Source organism: Anguilla rostrata, chromosome 17 (genome assembly GCF_018555375.3).
Source record: "Anguilla rostrata isolate EN2019 chromosome 17, ASM1855537v3, whole genome shotgun sequence".
NCBI classification, from domain to species: Eukaryota; Metazoa; Chordata; class Actinopteri; order Anguilliformes; family Anguillidae; genus Anguilla; species Anguilla rostrata.
In genome coordinates, this window is record NC_057949.1 from 1,596,392 (window position 1) to 1,613,151 (window position 16,760).

The 16,760-nt window shown below is 49.1% G+C and overlaps 1 protein-coding gene across 1 annotated transcript in view; it reads left to right on the forward strand.

Annotated features, from left to right (window-relative positions):
* Window positions 1–2,467: 2,467 nt before the first annotated feature.
* The window catches only part of LOC135244030 (zinc finger protein 652-like), a 42,177-nt gene continuing 27,884 nt past the window's right edge, over window positions 2,468–16,760 (forward strand). The window contains exon 1 of the mRNA XM_064316223.1: window positions 2,468–2,843. The gene's annotated coding sequence lies outside the window, so the exon portion shown is untranslated. The remainder of the gene's footprint in view (window positions 2,844–16,760) is intronic.

Consider the following 16,760-nt stretch of genomic DNA (forward strand, 5'->3'; position numbering starts at 1 on the left):
ATATTTTGGATGAACTCTGATGAGAACCTAATACAAAATGAAACTAGAATACATTAAGTGGCCAGCAATTTACCTACAGGGTTGAACTACATTATTTGACTACAATCCTCAAGTATCCCTGCCTGTGGCTCCATTATAGGTTTATATGTATGCACATTGTTTGGGTTAAACTGAGTGATAAGACTGATAGTTTTAGCCCCCAGCTAAGGAGCTGGCTGAAGAGAGAAGTGGATATGAACAGCTTGACTCTGATCTGACCACAGAGACCTGCGCCACTGCATCAGTATCCCTCTCACACAGGAAGTCAGCTTCTGCTTCCTGTTTGTTTCCTCTCCACTCATGCATGTGGGCAACACACAAAAAACATCAATATAAGCAGACTGCGCGTGGACAGGTTCCCTGTCATTTTCTGTGTAATTTTCTGTTTATCAAATACAGAATGAGTTTTTTTTTAATCAGGTGCAGTCTGAGTTGTGAATTTATCAAATCCAGTTTTAATTGAGGATATCCAGTACAGTGTTAGTTGAGCGTATCAGGTGAGCTCTGAGTTTATCAGGCACAGTGTGATTCACAGAATAAAATACTATAGATCAGTAATGTTATCTAACTGAACTGTGTGAGTGTGTGTGTGTGGATGTGTGTGCGCATGTGTGTGTGTGTGTATGTGCGCGTATGTGTATGCGAGTGCCTGTGCACGTGCATGTGTGTGTGTGTATGTGTATGCGTGCACGTGTGTGTGTGTACGCATACATGTGTGTGTACGTTTGTGTGGATGTGTGCACGTGTGCGCGCATGTGTGTGTGTGCACGTGCATGTGTGTGTGCATGTGTGCACGCGTGTGTGTGTGCATGTGCGTGTGCATGTGTGTGTATGCATGCGCGTGTGTGTGTGTGCATGTGTGTTTGGATGTTTACTGTTTGATGTGGATAGCGCTGTAGCGCAGCCCATCCCCAGGAGGTTGTGAGAAGCTGCAGAGGTGAACTCACTACACAAACCTGTCAGTGCTGAGAAAGTGTGTTGATGTGGGGTGCAGTGAATGTAGCGAATAAACAGGAAGAGATGTTTGCACTTGTTCTGTCCCTGTGAGTGAGCGAGCCTTCAAACCCAGGGGTATTTTTAGTGCCTGGCACCGCTCTCACTTTCAGATAGAGCCTGCCTTTCTGCCTGGTGTTTTTTTCTTCGAAGCTCACATTTGCTAATGCTGGTGAGCTGTGCTGGATCCCTCCCAGCCTGCTCAATTCAGCCTCAAGAGCAGCATCTGACATACTTGTCACAAGCTTAAATGTCACATCACATGGTTTTATTGGAGATGCTAGTACAAGGTGAGGGATGCACTTTGTGGTAGTATCTTGATAACAAGTGGATCAGGTGGGAGCGATTGTGGGTTTGGGGGGGTTCATTATTTTACATTATTTTTTCCCTTCGTTTGGTGCCCCCCAGACAGATGACTGCCAGCTTGTGCCATACAGCCACTACAGATGATTCAAAATTCCGCTGCCTGACTCATCTACAACCTTCCCAAATTCTCCCATGTCACTCCTCTGCTGCAATCACTCCACTTCTAAATCCCCCCCCCCCCCCCCCTTTCATGACACTCATTACATGTTCCCCCATCCCAGCACTCTTTGGTAATTTGTATTTGTCCTAATACTGTAGCTTGTTCTTCTGTCTAGTTGGCTTTGCAGAGGTTAGGTCAGAATAGTGTTCACTGTGTGAATTAAACAGTGTTCTTGGCTAGAAATAGCTGTACAAAATAAGTTTTGTATCTTTTTGAACCTGTGTTTTGTAGTTGTCCATGACCATGAAATGCACTTTTTGTACGTCGCTTTGGATAAAAGCATCTGCCAAATAAATGTAATGTAATGTAAAGATGACACTCCAGACAGCCGCCCTTCTGGCCTGTTCAGTAGCACCAGCTCTGGCCACTGGCTAACTTTGACAGGAAGTCTGTTACGCAGCCAGTGTGAGGCTGTTATATCTTGGCTGGCACTCCTTGGGTAACTTCTGTGTTAAAGCCTTACCATGAACCAGGTGCCCGCAGACCACCAGTGAGAGTGAGATCATGCCTCTTCTGTATACTGTGTGGCCTGTAAGGTGATCATGTTTTGGTTTAATTATAATAATAATTATGATAATTTAATTATGATAATTATTAGTGTGTGGATACTGTTTGTAGTCTTTAGTTGATACACATATAATTTAATTCTAATGCTCTGAACATGAGAGGTGTACTACAGAGTAAATTAAGTCTTAATTCAACTTGCAAATTTTTTGTTTGATTGATTTTTTTTCAAGGTTTAGTAGGAGAAAAATCACACTCCTATCCTGTGTTTTTTTTTTTTGTTTAAGTGTCACATAATTTTACTGTGACATGCTAGTTGATATTATTCATGTCTTCTATTTCTTTAAAATGGATTTCGCTTTCAGGCCTTTTCCCCTTTACGGGAACGACCACGTGCGCGCGCGTCGTGCTCTGTCTGGCTCGGAGGGAGAAGGAATAAGCCGCGACACACGCGCGCCAAAGCAACCCAGACAGTGGTCCGAGGACGGGACTGAGCGCGGGACTGTGCGCGAGACCTAGGCCGGCCACGTAGCTATGCGGGCAGAGGTTGTGGGAATGTGCAAACATGTAAATTATGTTAATGAACTATGAAAAAGCAAAAACACCGCTACGCATTGGAAAACAATAACACCAGCACGAAAACAGTGAACAGAATTGGACATAGGTAGCTAGGTAAGCTAAATACCAACAGCAGCTAGCAAGCTAGGTATATAATATTTGCACTCTCAAAACCTTGCAACACTCGTTGCACGAGATGAGGAAGAGGGCGCTCTCGTCAAGGGTGAGTAGCTAAACAAGCGCTAGCTACAAAGCTAACCAGAAGTTATTTTATGTTATTTTTTATTTATAGAGATAGCAAATATGGGGTATAACAGAAAAGTGTTCTCGGCTGTAGTCATTTGCAAAGGTATTGTTTTCACTGATAGCAAAACGCATGCCAGCAGCGGGTGGTGGATTGCAAGATATGTTTTTGTTTGGGAAAAGAGGGAAATCCCTTGAAAGCTGGCTTGCTACCATTTTAAAATATTATAGCTAATGCTAACAAATCAGCTTTTAATGTGTAGCTAGCTAGGTCAACCTGCTAGCTATAAGTCAGACCCATGCACAATTGCAGTTTAACATTGGAATTAAGTATCCAGCTAACCAGCAAGCTTGCACAACTGGTAGCTAGTTAGCCAGCATGCTGAGTCTTTCTAAATCTCAGTACTGCCAGAATCCAAATCTGGGCGGTTTTGGGTTCTTAAAAAGTGAAAGTCGTCCGCCAAGATAGCTAGCTGGTTGTGTCACAGTTGCAGCTAGCTAATCGGCCAACATTTGTTCAGGTTCTCTGCAATGTTTAAAGCAGTGCATGTAGTCGTAGCTAACTAGCGTGCTACCGAATTGGATTGATTTAAGTTGTTGCAAGAACTGTACAATATGCCAACGTATCATAATGCACTTGCATTTAGCTAACTATTTGTCCGAATGGCCTGCTTCCGAACATTGCCTTTCATTTTAACCCTTTCTTTGCTTCTTGTTTTAATGACTGATGTCCACCAAACTGGCTTGCTACATTCTGATAGGCTACTTATTTCACATGGTGACGGACCGGAGGGTCTTATTTAGACATCCATCGCCGTTTATCTGTTTTTATGCGTAGCCAACGTGTTAGCTTGCTAGCCAGCGACTGCATTTGTGTTCGCGTTGCTAACAAGCGGGTATCTTGCAAGCTTTAGACTGACGTTAACAACAGAAGGCGAGCCTGCATTGTTCTGTTGACCACCTTCTTTTTCTTACTTAGCTGGGTGGCTAACAAGTTCGCTAATAAACCGCAGGTGGCTTTTTATGTTAGGACGAAGGCTGCTCACAATTTTGTGGGAAGAGGCTAAATAGAAAGTCAGTGACGTCGATATAGGCCCCACAGCCTTAGCTTCAGCTAGCTATTCTACCAAACATTAACATTAGTTACATTAACATTGTTTGTGTTCGCTGGCACCGTTAACGTTTGCCAGATAACACAAACAAGTTTGACATCGTCTTCGCGCAGTTCAGTCTGTGTTGGCAGAAAAACATCGCGGTGTTAGTGGCTTTTAATTCAAACCAACTGTAATGCTGCTCACAGAGGTAGGGAGGAAAATGTATCTACACACAGGTAATCACGTCTAGCTAGCCATCTACATCACCTCCCCCAAAATATCCACGCACAGAACGCAGGGCATTTCAGTACAGAGATAACATAGCCCTTATGTCAATTTTGCGGGGTCGATTTAACAGTTTGACAGACCCTCTTAAAAACGTACCATACCTTTCGTAAATAATTGGTATTGTGTGACGTTATTTGGTTAATTAACACCCGAACTGACTGACCAATCAATGTACACAGCGATGCTGGCTTTAAGTATGGCAGAGGCAAACTTGCAACCCCAGGACAGCAGTTGCTGCGATTACTGAGATGACGTGATGTGTCAAGCGTGATGTTTTCCCACATTTTCAATATTTTCTTTAGCATTTAGTAAATGAGCATCATTTAGTGTATGTGGCGAGTAATTGTTGTTAAGGGTTTGTCCGTTTTGTGGGCGTAGTACGAAAACGGTTTCAATTCACCCACTAATTTGTGGAGTTACTGTCCTTTGTAGCGGTTAATTTAGTTTGCACTGGGGTATAGTTCAGTCAGAAGTTGCAATACTATTCTTTGTTGTGGTGTCTAATTATGAATCACACATAACCAACTTGTTTTTTTGAAGCAACATACAGCCTATATGTGTGGAAAAGAGCACCTTTCCTTGAGAGCTGAATGAACGTTTATAGATAATGTTCTACTCCTTGTAAATATCTCTCCTGGAATTGTATGAATATTCCAGAGACAACTTTGTGGGATAGCATCTCATACAGTGACTTGTATATTAATGGGAGAAATTAGTTCAAAAGTAATTTGTGTTGAACTGACAGTCTCATCTATATCCTTAAGCTTTAAATTGCATACATTGCTGAGGAACTGGTCGTCCTGCTGCGTGTAGTGCTGTGAGCTGTTTAAGCTCATATGTGCTCACATTCAGGAATGTGAACAGTTTGTGCAGTGCTGGTGCAGTGCGATCTCTTCCCTTGCCTCTGGTGCAGTGCAGTGCGATCTCTCCCCGTGTCTCTGGTGCAGTGTGATCTCTCCCCGTGCCTCTGGTGCAGTACGATCTCTCCCCGTGTCTCTGGTGCAGTGTGATCTCTCCCCGTGCCTCTGGTGCAGTACGATCTCTCCCCGTGTCTCTGGTGCAGTGCGATCTCTCCCCGTGTCTCTGGTGCAGTGTGATCTCTGCCCGTGTCTCTGGTGCAGTGTGATCTCTGCCCGTGCCTCTGGTGCAGTGCGATCTCTCCCCGTGTCTCTGGTGCAGTGTGATCTCTCCCCGTGCCTCTGGTGCAGTGTGATCTCTCCCCGTGCCTCTGGTGCAGTGCGATCTCTCCCTGTGTCTCTGGTGCAGTGTGATCTCTGCCCGTGTCTCTGGTGCAGTACAATCTCTCCCCGTGCCTCTGGTGCAGTGCGAGCTCTCCCCATGTCTCTGGTGCAGTGCAGTGTGATCTCTCCCATGTCTCTGGTGCACTGCAGTGTGATCTCTCCCCGTGTCTCTGGTGCAGTGCGATCTCTCCCCGTGTCTCTGGTGCAGTGTGATCTCTCCCCGTGTCTCTGGTGCAGTGCGATCTCTCCCCGTGTCTCTGGTGCAGTGCGATCTCTCCCCGTGTCTCTGGTGCAGTGCGATCTCTCCCTGTGTCTCTGATGCAGTGCAGTGTGATCTCTCCCTGTGTCTCTGGTGCAGTGCGATCTCTCCCCGTGTCTCTGGTGCAGTGCGATCTCTCCCCGTGTCTCTGGTGCAGTGCGATCTCTCCCCGTGTCTCTGGTGCAGTGCAGTGTGATCTCTCCCCGTGTCTCTGGTGCAGTGCAGTGTGATCTCTCCCCGTGTCTCTGGTGCAGTGTGATCTCTCCCCGTGTCTCTGGTGCAGTGCGATCTCTCCCCGTGTCTCTGGTGCAGTACGATCTCTCCCCGTGTCTCTGGTGCAGTGCGATCTCTCCCCGTGTCTCTGGTGCAGTGCGATCTCTCCCCGTGTCTCTGGTGCAGTACGATCTCTCCCCGTGTCTCTGGTGCAGTGCAGTGTGATCTCTGCCCATGTCTCTGGTGCAGTGTGATCTCTCCCCGTGTCTCTGGTGCAGTGCGATCTCTCCCCGTGTCTCTGGTGCAGTGCAGTGTGATCTCTCCCTGTGTCTTTGGTGCAGTGTGATCTCTCCCCATGTCTCTGGTGCAGTACGATCTCTCGCCGTGTCTCTGGTGCAGTGCAGTGTGATCTCTCCCTGTGTCTCTGGTGCAGTGTGATCTCTCCCCATGTCTCTGGTGCAGTGTGATCTCTCCCCATGTCTCTGGTGCAGTGCGATCTCTCCCCGTGTCTCTGGTGCAGTGCGATCTCTACCCGTGTCTCTGGTGCAGTGCGATCTCTCCCCGTGTCTCTGGTGCAGTGCGATCTCTCCCCATGTCTCTGGTGCAGTGCGATCTCTCCCCGTGTCTCTGGTGCAGTGCGATCTATCCCTGAGTCTCTGGTGCAGTGCGATCTCTCCCCGTGTCTCTGGTGCAGTGCGATCTCTCCCCGTGTCTCTGGTGCAGTGCAGTGTGATCTCTTCCCGTGTCTCTGGTGCAGTGCAGTGCGATCTCTCCCCGTGTCTCTGGTGCAGTGCGATCTCTCCCCATGTCTCTGGTGCAGTGCGATCTCTCCCCATGTCTCTGGTGCAGTGCGATCTCTCCCCGTGTCTCTGGTGCAGTGTGGTCTCTCCCGTGTCTCTGGTGCAGTGCAGTGTGATCTCTGCCCGTGTCTCTGGTGCAGTGTGATCTCTCCCCGTGTCTCTGGTGCAGTACGATCTCTCCCCATGTCTCTGGTGCAGTACGATCTCTCCCCGTGTCTCTGGTGCAGTGCAGTGTGATCTCTCCCCGTGTCTCTGGTGCAGTGCAATCTCTCCCTGTGTCTCTGGTGCAGTGCGATCTCTCCCCGTGTCTCTGGTGCAGTGCGATCTCTCCCCGTGTCTCTGGTGCAGTACAGTGTGATCTCTCCCTGTGTCTCTGGTGCAGTGCGATCTCTCCCTGTGTCTCTGGTGCAGTGCGATCTCTCCCCGTGTCTCTGGTGCAGTGCGATCTCTCCCCGTGTCTCTGGTGCAGTGCGATCTCTCCCCGTGTCTCTGGTGCAGTGCGATCTCTCCCCGTGTCTCTGGTGCAGTGCGATCTCTCCCCGTGTCTCTGGTGCAGTGCGATCTCTCCCCGTGTCTCTGGTGCAGTGCGACCTCTCCCCGTGTCTCTGGTGCAGTGCGATCTCTCCCTGTGTCTCTGGTGCAGTGTGATCTCTCCCCGTGTCTCTGGTGCAGTGCAGTGCGATCTCTCCCCGTGTCTCTGGTGCAGTGCAGTGTGATCTCTCCCCGTGTCTCTGGTGCAGTGCAGTGTGATCTCTCCCCGTGTCTCTGGTGCAGTGCGATCTCTCCCCGTGTCTCTGGTGCAGTGCGATCTCTCCCCGTGTCTCTGGTGCAGTGCGATCTCTCCCCGTGTCTCTGGTGCAGTGTGATCTCTCCCCGTGTCTCTGGTGCAGTGTGATCTCTCCCCGTGTCTCTGGTGCAGTGCAGTGTGATCTCTCCCCGTGTCTCTGGTGCAGTGTGATCTCTCCCCGTATCTCTGGTGCAGTGCGATCTCTCCCCGTGTCTCTGGTGCAGTGCAGTGTGATCTCTCCCCGTGTTTCTGGTGGAATGTGTGTTTGGCGGTTTGTAAACCGGCCGCCGGTGCTTTTTTCCAGGAGAGCGGTGGCGATCCGGTGCGAGGGGGCAGGAAGTGGCAGCCGTACGTCCGGGCGATGTCCCGCATTGAGAGGGCTGCTCAGGACCTGTGGCCGTGTCGCACGCTCTGATTGGCTGATTGGACTGGTCGAGTCTCAGTAGTTTTAGTGGATGTGTGCCGCTGAAATGGACAGCTCCCCCCAATGGGAAGTACAGAACATGCGGTCAGAACTCAAAGGCTCTCCTTTCATTGGGGGGATGGATTGAAAACACCGCAGTGAATAGAACCAGAACAGAGTAGTAGAACCGAGCAGGGTGCAGTGGGTTCAAATGGGGTTTGCATTTGGGTCAAGTGCATAAAAGAGGTGGAAGAAAGACGCGGTATGTGAGGTATCTGGAGCTCAGTGTGAGAGAGAGAGAGAGAGAGAGAGAGAGAGGCAGAATGGCTGCAGCATAAACAAGGCTGTGAAGCGGGGGGGTTGAGGGAGAGAAGGAGGGCCTTATTTTTCCTTGTGGTCCAGGGGAATAAAAGTGCAGTGTCCTTAGCTGCCATGGTGACCCACATTGACTCAGTCTTGTTTGGATCCGTCGTGCGGTTAAACATTTGCTCAAGACTGTGGACCTAGAAAGCCTCGAACCTCTTTAAACCACTCTCTCTTTTTCTTTTCTACCGTTCCTTGTGGAGTCTGGCAGGATGGGCATTTTAACCTTCATGGCCAGAATAAAGGATTCAGCCTGTGAGCAGAATAAAGGATTCAGTCTGTGACTGTGAGCAGAATAAAGGGTTCAGCCTGTGAGCAGAATAAAGGATTCAACCTGTGACTGTGAGCAGAATAAAGGATTCTACCTGTGACTGTGAGCAGAATAAAGGGTTCAGCCTGTGAGCAGAATAAAGGATTCAACCTGTGACTGTGAGCAGAATAAAGGATTCAACCTGTGACTGTGAGCAGAATAAAGGATTCAGCCTGTGAGCAGAATAAAGGATTCAGCCTGTGACTGTGAGCAGAATAAAGGATTCAGCCTGTGAGCAGAATAAAGGGTTCAGCCTGTGAGCAGAATAAAGGATTCAACCTGTGACTGTGAGCAGAATAAAGGATTCAACCTGTGACTGTGAGCAGAATAAAGGATTCAGCCTGTGGGCAGAATAAAGGGTTCAGCCTGTGAGCAGAATAAAGGATTCAACCTGTGACTGTGAGCAGAATAAAGGATTCAACCTGTAACTGTGAGCAGAATAAAGGGTTCAGCCTGTGACTATGAGCAGAATAAAGGATTCAGCCTGTGACTGTGGGCAGAATAAAGGGTTCAGCCTGTGACTGTGAGCAGAATAAACGATTTAGCCTGTGACTGTGAGCAGAATAAAGGATTCAGCCTGTGACTGTGGGCAGAATAAAGGGTTCAGCCTGTGACTGTGAGCAGAATAAACGATTCAGCCTGTGACTGTGAGCAGAATAAAGTGTTCAGCCTGTGACTGTGAGCAGGATAAACGATTCAGCCTGTGAGCAGAATAAAGGATTCAGCCTGTGGGCAGAATAAAGGGTTCAGCCTGTGACTGTGAGCAGAATAAAGGATTCAGCCTGTGGCTGTGAGCAGAATAAACAATTCAGCCTGTGACTGTGAGCAGAATAAAGGATTCAGCCTGTGAGCAGAATAAAGTGTTCAGCCTGTGACTGTGGGCAGAATAAAGTGTTCAGCCTGTGAGCAGAATAAAGGGTTCAGCCTGTGACTGTGAGCAGGATAAAGGATTCAGCCTGTGACTGTGAGCAGGATAAAGGATTCAGCCTGTGACTGTGAGCAGAATAAAGGGTTCAGCCTGTGAGCAGAATAAAGGGTTCAGCCTGTGACTGTGAGCAGAATAAAGGATTCAGCCTGTGACTGTGAGCAGAATAAAGGATTCAGCCTGTGACTGTGAGCAGAATAAAGGGTTCAGCCTGTGACTGTGAGCAGAATAAAGGGTTCAGCCTGTGACTGTGAGCAGAATAAAGGATTCAGCCTGTGAGCAGAATAAAGGGTTCAGCCTGTGACCTGTGTAGTCAGCTGCAGTGGTGTCGTGTGCTGGCGTGCCGATGGTTTCCACCATGAATGCGTGCACAGAGTGCAGTTACAGTGGCTCCCATCAGAACGTTTTGCTCTGAGGCCTTGACCGTTAATTCTGTCTGGTGCAGAGGTTTGTGTAGACGCTGATGTTCACCTCATTTGTACTCTAAACGACTTTGTGATTTTGGCAGCAGGTGTGTGATTGGCTCAGGGCAGCTCCGTTTCCTATTGTGTCTGTGTCCTAAGTTCTGCAGGTATGATGCTAGTAGGCAAACTTTAGTGGACTTTGTCTTCATTTTTCTAGTGAAAAAGGCACAAAGGCATCTAAATGGAAATCATATTGACTTTTTATTAGTTGGATACATTTGACTTGGCACAAACATCTTTGTTCAAACTGAATTTGTGATGTGTTTTTGTGCTATAAAAATAAATTCCAGGTAATAGTAATTACATGCACCAAGGCTTTTGTGGATTTTTCTTTGTAGTGACCTAGATTACTATTTTGAAAATAATATAATTTGAAATTAATATTTTTTTTGTTTCGATTGAATACTTTAATGTATTTTTCAAAACACTGAATGCATATACAAGGCTCCAGAGTGCGACCAAAAATCTCCCAAGTGCGACTAAACATTTTCTTTGGTCGCACCGGTGCACCTGACATTTAGCAGGTCTGTCTCTGTATGTATGTGTGTAGCGCTTTTTTTTTTTTTTTTTTCCTACCCGCATTCTGAGAAGACCCGCAGTTGGACCCTTCTCCCCTACTCTGCCTCTGATTGGCTCTGATATTCTTCTTTGGGGGCACCGCGGATCGGGCGGGCCGAGTCATAAAAATTAACATTCTGATTAATAGCGGATGGGTTTCGGGTGGGTGAAATAATGCATCATTAATGAGGAAAATATTAATTACATTCTCTAAAATGTGAACATATTTTAAGCTTCATTCTTAGTCAGGCACAAATTAAGAGACTAGACTCTCATTGCACCAATTGCGGCGTCCATTTGTCTTAAGCAGCAATGGAGGCAAAAAAGATCCAAGAGAAAATTAAAAAAGGAGAATTAAAAACAAAATAAAGGAAGGGCAGAAGTTCCGTGTGGATGAGATTTAGTGAAATACTTAACTATGACGAGTCAAGTGCTGGGTATGTCATATGCAACAGCTGTGAAATAATGAGAAATAACGATAATGTGTGATCGGGTGTGGATCTCTAAATCGGAGAATATAATTTGTTCGGGTGGATGATTTATGCGTACATGCCGATCCGCACATCACTAGTGTGTGAAACCATGCCCTGTACTCCTCCAGGAGCAGCACACACTTTTGTTTGAGTTATTGGAGTTTGATTTATTTATTTGAGTTTGTCAAGTACTTTAAACATGAGCACTTTTTAAGTTTATTTTTTTTTAAATTGAGGTTATTGCGATTTCTTGTTTGTTCTGTGATTTAAATAAAGAAAAAACATTTATCTGCACATTTATTCCTGTTTACAATCATTTACATAATGTGTTAATAAATTACCAATGTGTATGGGAACTGACAAAAAAGGTAACGCTTAAAATGTATTATTGCGGCGCCAGAATGCGCAGTGAAAAATTGTGGGTGCACATAAATGAAAAAGTCAGGCGCACTAGTGCAACCAATGTAAAAAGTTAGTCTGGAGCCTTGTGTATACCTAAAAATGTATAACTTTTGTTCTTTTGTTTTGCTGTCAAAGTCAAAATCATTACTGTAAGATTTCATCTCTTTACTGTTGTCTTGTTGAGGACCAAGCTGCTGGAAAGAGCAGGTACTTAAAGGGTTTGTCAGATGTCTATTCTGCGTTTGACGGAGCCAAAGCTCTGTGACATTACTCTGTGCTCTGTGATTACTAATACTGTACCTGCCTGGTTGCGTGGGAGGCTGGCTCTAGCCACATCAAAGCTTCACGCTTGCACTTCGAGGGAAATCTGAAGTGACTCACCGCCTGAGACGAGCTCGCTGGGTGTAAGAGCTCGCTGATCGTATGAGATCGCTGAGTGTATGAGCTCGCTGGGGCTCACTGAGTGTATGAGCTCGCTGGGGGTCACTGAGTGTAAGCTCTCTTGGGCTCACTGAGTGTATGAGCTCGCTGGGGGTCACTGGGTGTAAGCTCTCTTGGGCTCACTGAGTGTATGAGCTCGCTGGGGGTCACTGGGTGTAAGCTCTCTTGGGCTCACTGAGTGTATGAGCTCGCTGGGGCTCACTGAGTGTATGAGCTCGCTGGGGGTCACTGAGTGTATGAGCTCGCTGGGGGTCACTGAGTGTAAGCTCTCTTGGGCTCACTGAGTGTATGAGTCCGCTGCTGGGGTCACTGAGTGTAAGCTCCTTGGGCTCACTGGGTGTAGAGCTCTCTGGGCTCACTGAGTGTATGAGCTCGCTGGGGTCACTGGTGTAAGCTCTCTTGGGCTCACTGGTGTAGAGCTCCTTGGGCTCACTGGGTGTAGAGCTCGCTGGGGTCACTGAGTGTAGAGCTCGCTGGGGTAGAGCTTTCTGGGTGCTGGAGCTTGCTGGTGTAGAGTTGCGAGGCTCGCTGGGTGGGCAGCTGGTGTAGAGCTTGCTGGGTGTAGGAGCTCGCTGGGTGTAGAGTTTGCTGGGGCTCGCTAGGTGTAGGAGCAAGCTGGGTGTAGAGCTTGCTGGGTGTAGGAGCTTGCTGGGCGTAAGAGCTCGCTGGGCGTAGGAGCTTGCTGGTCGTTAGAGCTCGCTTGGGCTTGCTGGGTGTAGGAGCTCGCTTGGGCTTGCTGGGTGTAGGAGCTCGCTTGGGCTTGCTGGGTGTAAAAGCTTGCTTGGGCTTGCTGGGTGTAAGAGCTCGCTTGGGCTTGCTGGGTGTAAAAGCTTGCTTGGGCTTGCTGGGTGTAAGAGCTCGCTGGGTGGAGGAACTTGCTGCCAATGAGCAGGTCCCTTTCACCTCGTTCATTCAGAAGGCTAAAAATGAGTTCTCCGTTGTGAGGGGGTGCCTGCATTCCGTCAGCTAGTGCTTGTGTGGTGCTTCTGTCTGTCCTGCTGTGGTGTAGAGGCTCATGTTCCGAGAAGATTTCCGGTTGTGCAGAACTTTCCATGTCCATTTGTCCATAATCTGTCGTTAAGGCCTGGGTTGTGCTGCCTTGCCCTCTGAGATTTGGCCTTAGTGGGCTGGTGGCCTGCTTAGCTCTGACCCTGCTGCTGATCTTAGCTCTGACCCTGGCTGCTGATCTTAGCTCTGACCCTGCTGCTGATCTTAGCTCTGAGCCTGGCTGCTGATCTTAGCTCTGAGCCTGGCTGCTGATCTTAGCTCTGAGCCTGGCTGTTGATCCTGCAGATCTTAGCTCTGAGCCTGGCTGCTGATCTTAGCTCTTAGCCTGGCTGTTGATCCTGCAGATCTTAGCTCTTAGCCTGGCGTGATCCGCGATCTTAGCTCTGTAGCCTGGCTTGTCTGATCTTAGCTCTGAGCCTGGCGTGACCTACAGATCTTAGCTCTGAGCCTGGCTGCTGATCTTAGCTCTTAGCCTGGCTTGCCTGGGTCTTAGCTCTTAGCTGGCATGTTGACTGCTGCTGATCTTAGCTCTTAGCCTGGCTTCTGATCTTAGCTCTTAGCCTGGCTGCTGATCTTAGCTCTTAGCCTGGCTGCTGATCTTAGCTCTTAGCCTGGCTGTTGATCCTACAGATCATAGCTCTTAGCCTGGCTGTTGATCCTGCAGATCTTAGCTCTTAGTCTGGCTTCTGATCTTAGCTCTGAGCCTGGCTGCTGATCTTAGCTCTTAGCCTGGCTGCTGATCTTAGCTCTTAGCCTGGCTGCTGAACTTAGCTCTTAGCCTGGCTGCTGATCTTAGCTCTTAGCCTGGCTGTCTGATCTAGATCTAGCCTAGCCTGCTGCTTTGCTGCTGCTGATCTTAGCTCTTAGCCTGGCTGTTGATCCTGCAGATCTTAGCTCTTAGCCTGGCTGTTGATCCTGCAGATCTTAGCTCTGAGCCTGACTGTTGATTGCATGCCTGACTCTCTTGCACGCCTCGTTTGTAGTCAGAAATCTGGGTAAAGGTTTCTCTCCGAATGATTCGTGGAGAGCAGTGACTCGCTCATGCACACACAGGATTAGGTGTGCAGTGACTCACTCATGCACACACAGGGTTAGGTGTGCAGTGACTCACTCATGCACACACAGGGTTAGGTGTGCAGTGACTCACTCATGCACACACAGGGTTAGGTGCTCATGGACACACAGGGTTAGGTGTGCAGTGACTCACTCATGCACACACAGGGTTAGGTGTGCAGTGACTCACTCATGCACACACAGGGTTAGGTGTGCAGTGACTCACTCATGCACACACAGGGTTAGGTGCTCATGGACACACAGGGTTAGGTGTGCAGTGACTCACTCATGCACACACAGGGTTAGGTGTGCAGTGACTCACTCATGCACACACAGGGTTAGGTGCTCATGGACACACAGGGTTCGGTGTGCAGTGACTCGCTCATGCACACAGGGTTAGATGTGCAGTGACTCGCTTATGCACACACAGGGTTAGGTGTGCAGTGACTCCCTCATGCACACACAGGGTTAGGTGTGCAGTGACTCGCTCATGCACACACAGGGTTGTGTGTGCAAAGCAGTGATTCGATTATGCACACACAGGGTTAGGTGTACAGGGACTCACTCATGCACACAGGGTTAGATGTGCAAAGCAGTGACTCACTCATGCACATACAGGGTTAGATGTGCGCAAAGCAGTGACTCACTCATGCACACACAGGGTTAGATGTGCAGTGACTCACTCATGCACATACAGGGTTAGATGTGCGCAAAGCAGTGACTCACTCATGCACACACAGGGTTAGATGTGCAGTGACTCACTCATGCACACACAGGGTTAGGTGTGCAGTGACTCACTCATGCACACACAGGGTTAGGTGCTCATGCACACACAGGGTTAGGTGTGCAGCAGTGACTCACTCATGCACACACAGGGTTAGGTGTGCAGCAGTGACTCGCTCATGCACACACAGGGTTCGGTGTGCAGTGACACACTCATGCACACACAGGGTTAGGTGTGCAGTGACTCGCTCATGCACACACAGGGTTAGGTGTGCAGTGACTCGCTCATGCACACACAGGGTTAGATGTGCAGTGACTCGCTCATGCACACACAGGGTTAGGTGTGCAGTGACTCGCTCATGCACACACAGGGTTAGGTGTGCAGTGACTCGCTCATGCACACACAGGGTTAGGTGTGCAGTGACTCGCTCATGCACACACAGGGTTATGTGTGCAAAGCAGTGACTCGCTCATGCACACACAGGGTTAGGTGTGCAGTGACTCACTCATGCACACACAGGGTTAGATGTGCAGTGACTCACTCATGCACACAGGGTTATGTGTGGAAAGCAGTGACTCACTCATGCACACACAGGGTTAGATGTGCAGCAGTGACTCGCTCATGCACACACAGGGTTAGGCGCTCATGCACACACAGGGTTAGGTGTGCAGCAGTGACTCGCTCATGCACACACAGGGTTAGGTGCTCATGCACACACAGGGTTAGGTGTGCAGCAGTGACTCGCTTATGCACACGCAGGGTTAGGTGCTCATGCACACACAGGGTTAGGTGTGCAGCAGTGACTCACTCATGCACACACAGGGTTAGATGTGCAGTGACTCGCTCATGCACACACAGGGTTAGATGTGCAGTGACTCACTCATGCACACACAGGGTTCGGTGTGCAGTGACTCGCTCATGCACACACAGGGTTCGGTGTGCAGTGACTCACTCATGCACACACAGGGTTAGGTGTGCAGCAGTGACTCACTCATGCACACACAGGGTTAGGTGTGCAGTGACTCGCTCATGCACACACAGGGTTCGGTGTGCAGTGACTCACTCATGCACACACAGGGTTCGGTGTGCAGTGACTCACTCATGCACACACAGGGTTCGGTGTGCAGTGACTCGCTCATGCACACACAGGGTTAGGTGTGCAGTGACTCGCTCATGCACACACAGGGTTAGATGTGCAGTGACTCGCTCATGCACACACAGGGTTACGTGTGTAGTGACTCGCTCATGCGCACACAGGTTTAGGTGTGCAGCAGTGACTCACTCATGCACACACAGGGTTAGGTGTGCAGCAGTGACTCACTCATGCACACACAGGGTTCGGTGTGCAGTGACTCGCTCATGCACACACAGGGTTAGGTGTGCAGTGACTCGCTCATGCACACACAGGGTTCGGTGTGCAGTGACTCGCTCATGCACACACAGGGTTAGGTGTGCAGTGACTCGCTCATGCACACACAGGGTTCGGTGTGCAGTGACTCGCTCATGCACACACAGGGTTCGGTGTGCAGTGACTCGCTCATGCACACACAGGGTTAGGTGTGCAGTGACTCGCTCATGCACACACAGGGTTCGGTGTGCAGTGACTCACTCATGCACACACAGGGTTAGATGTGCAGTGACTCGCTCATGTACACACAGGTTTAGGTGTCCAGTGACTCACTCATGCACACACAGGGTTAGGTGTGCAGTGACTCGCTCATGCACACACAGGGTTAGGTGTGCAGTGACTCGCTCATGCACACACAGGGTTCGGTGTGCAGTGACTCGCTCATGCACACACAGGGTTCGGTGTGCAGTGACTCGCTCATGCACACACAGGGTTAGGTGTGCAGTGACTCGCTCATGCACACACAGGGTTCGGTGTGCAGTGACTCGCTCATGCACACACAGGGTTCGGTGTGCAGTGACTCGCTCATGCACACACAGGGTTAGGTGTGCAGCAGTGACTCACTCATGCACACACAGGGTTAGGTGTGCAGTGACTCGCTCATGCACACACAGGGTTAGGTGTGCAGTGACTCGCTCATGCGAGGGGGGGTGTACCTGGCTGCTGCACAGAGAGGGGAAATG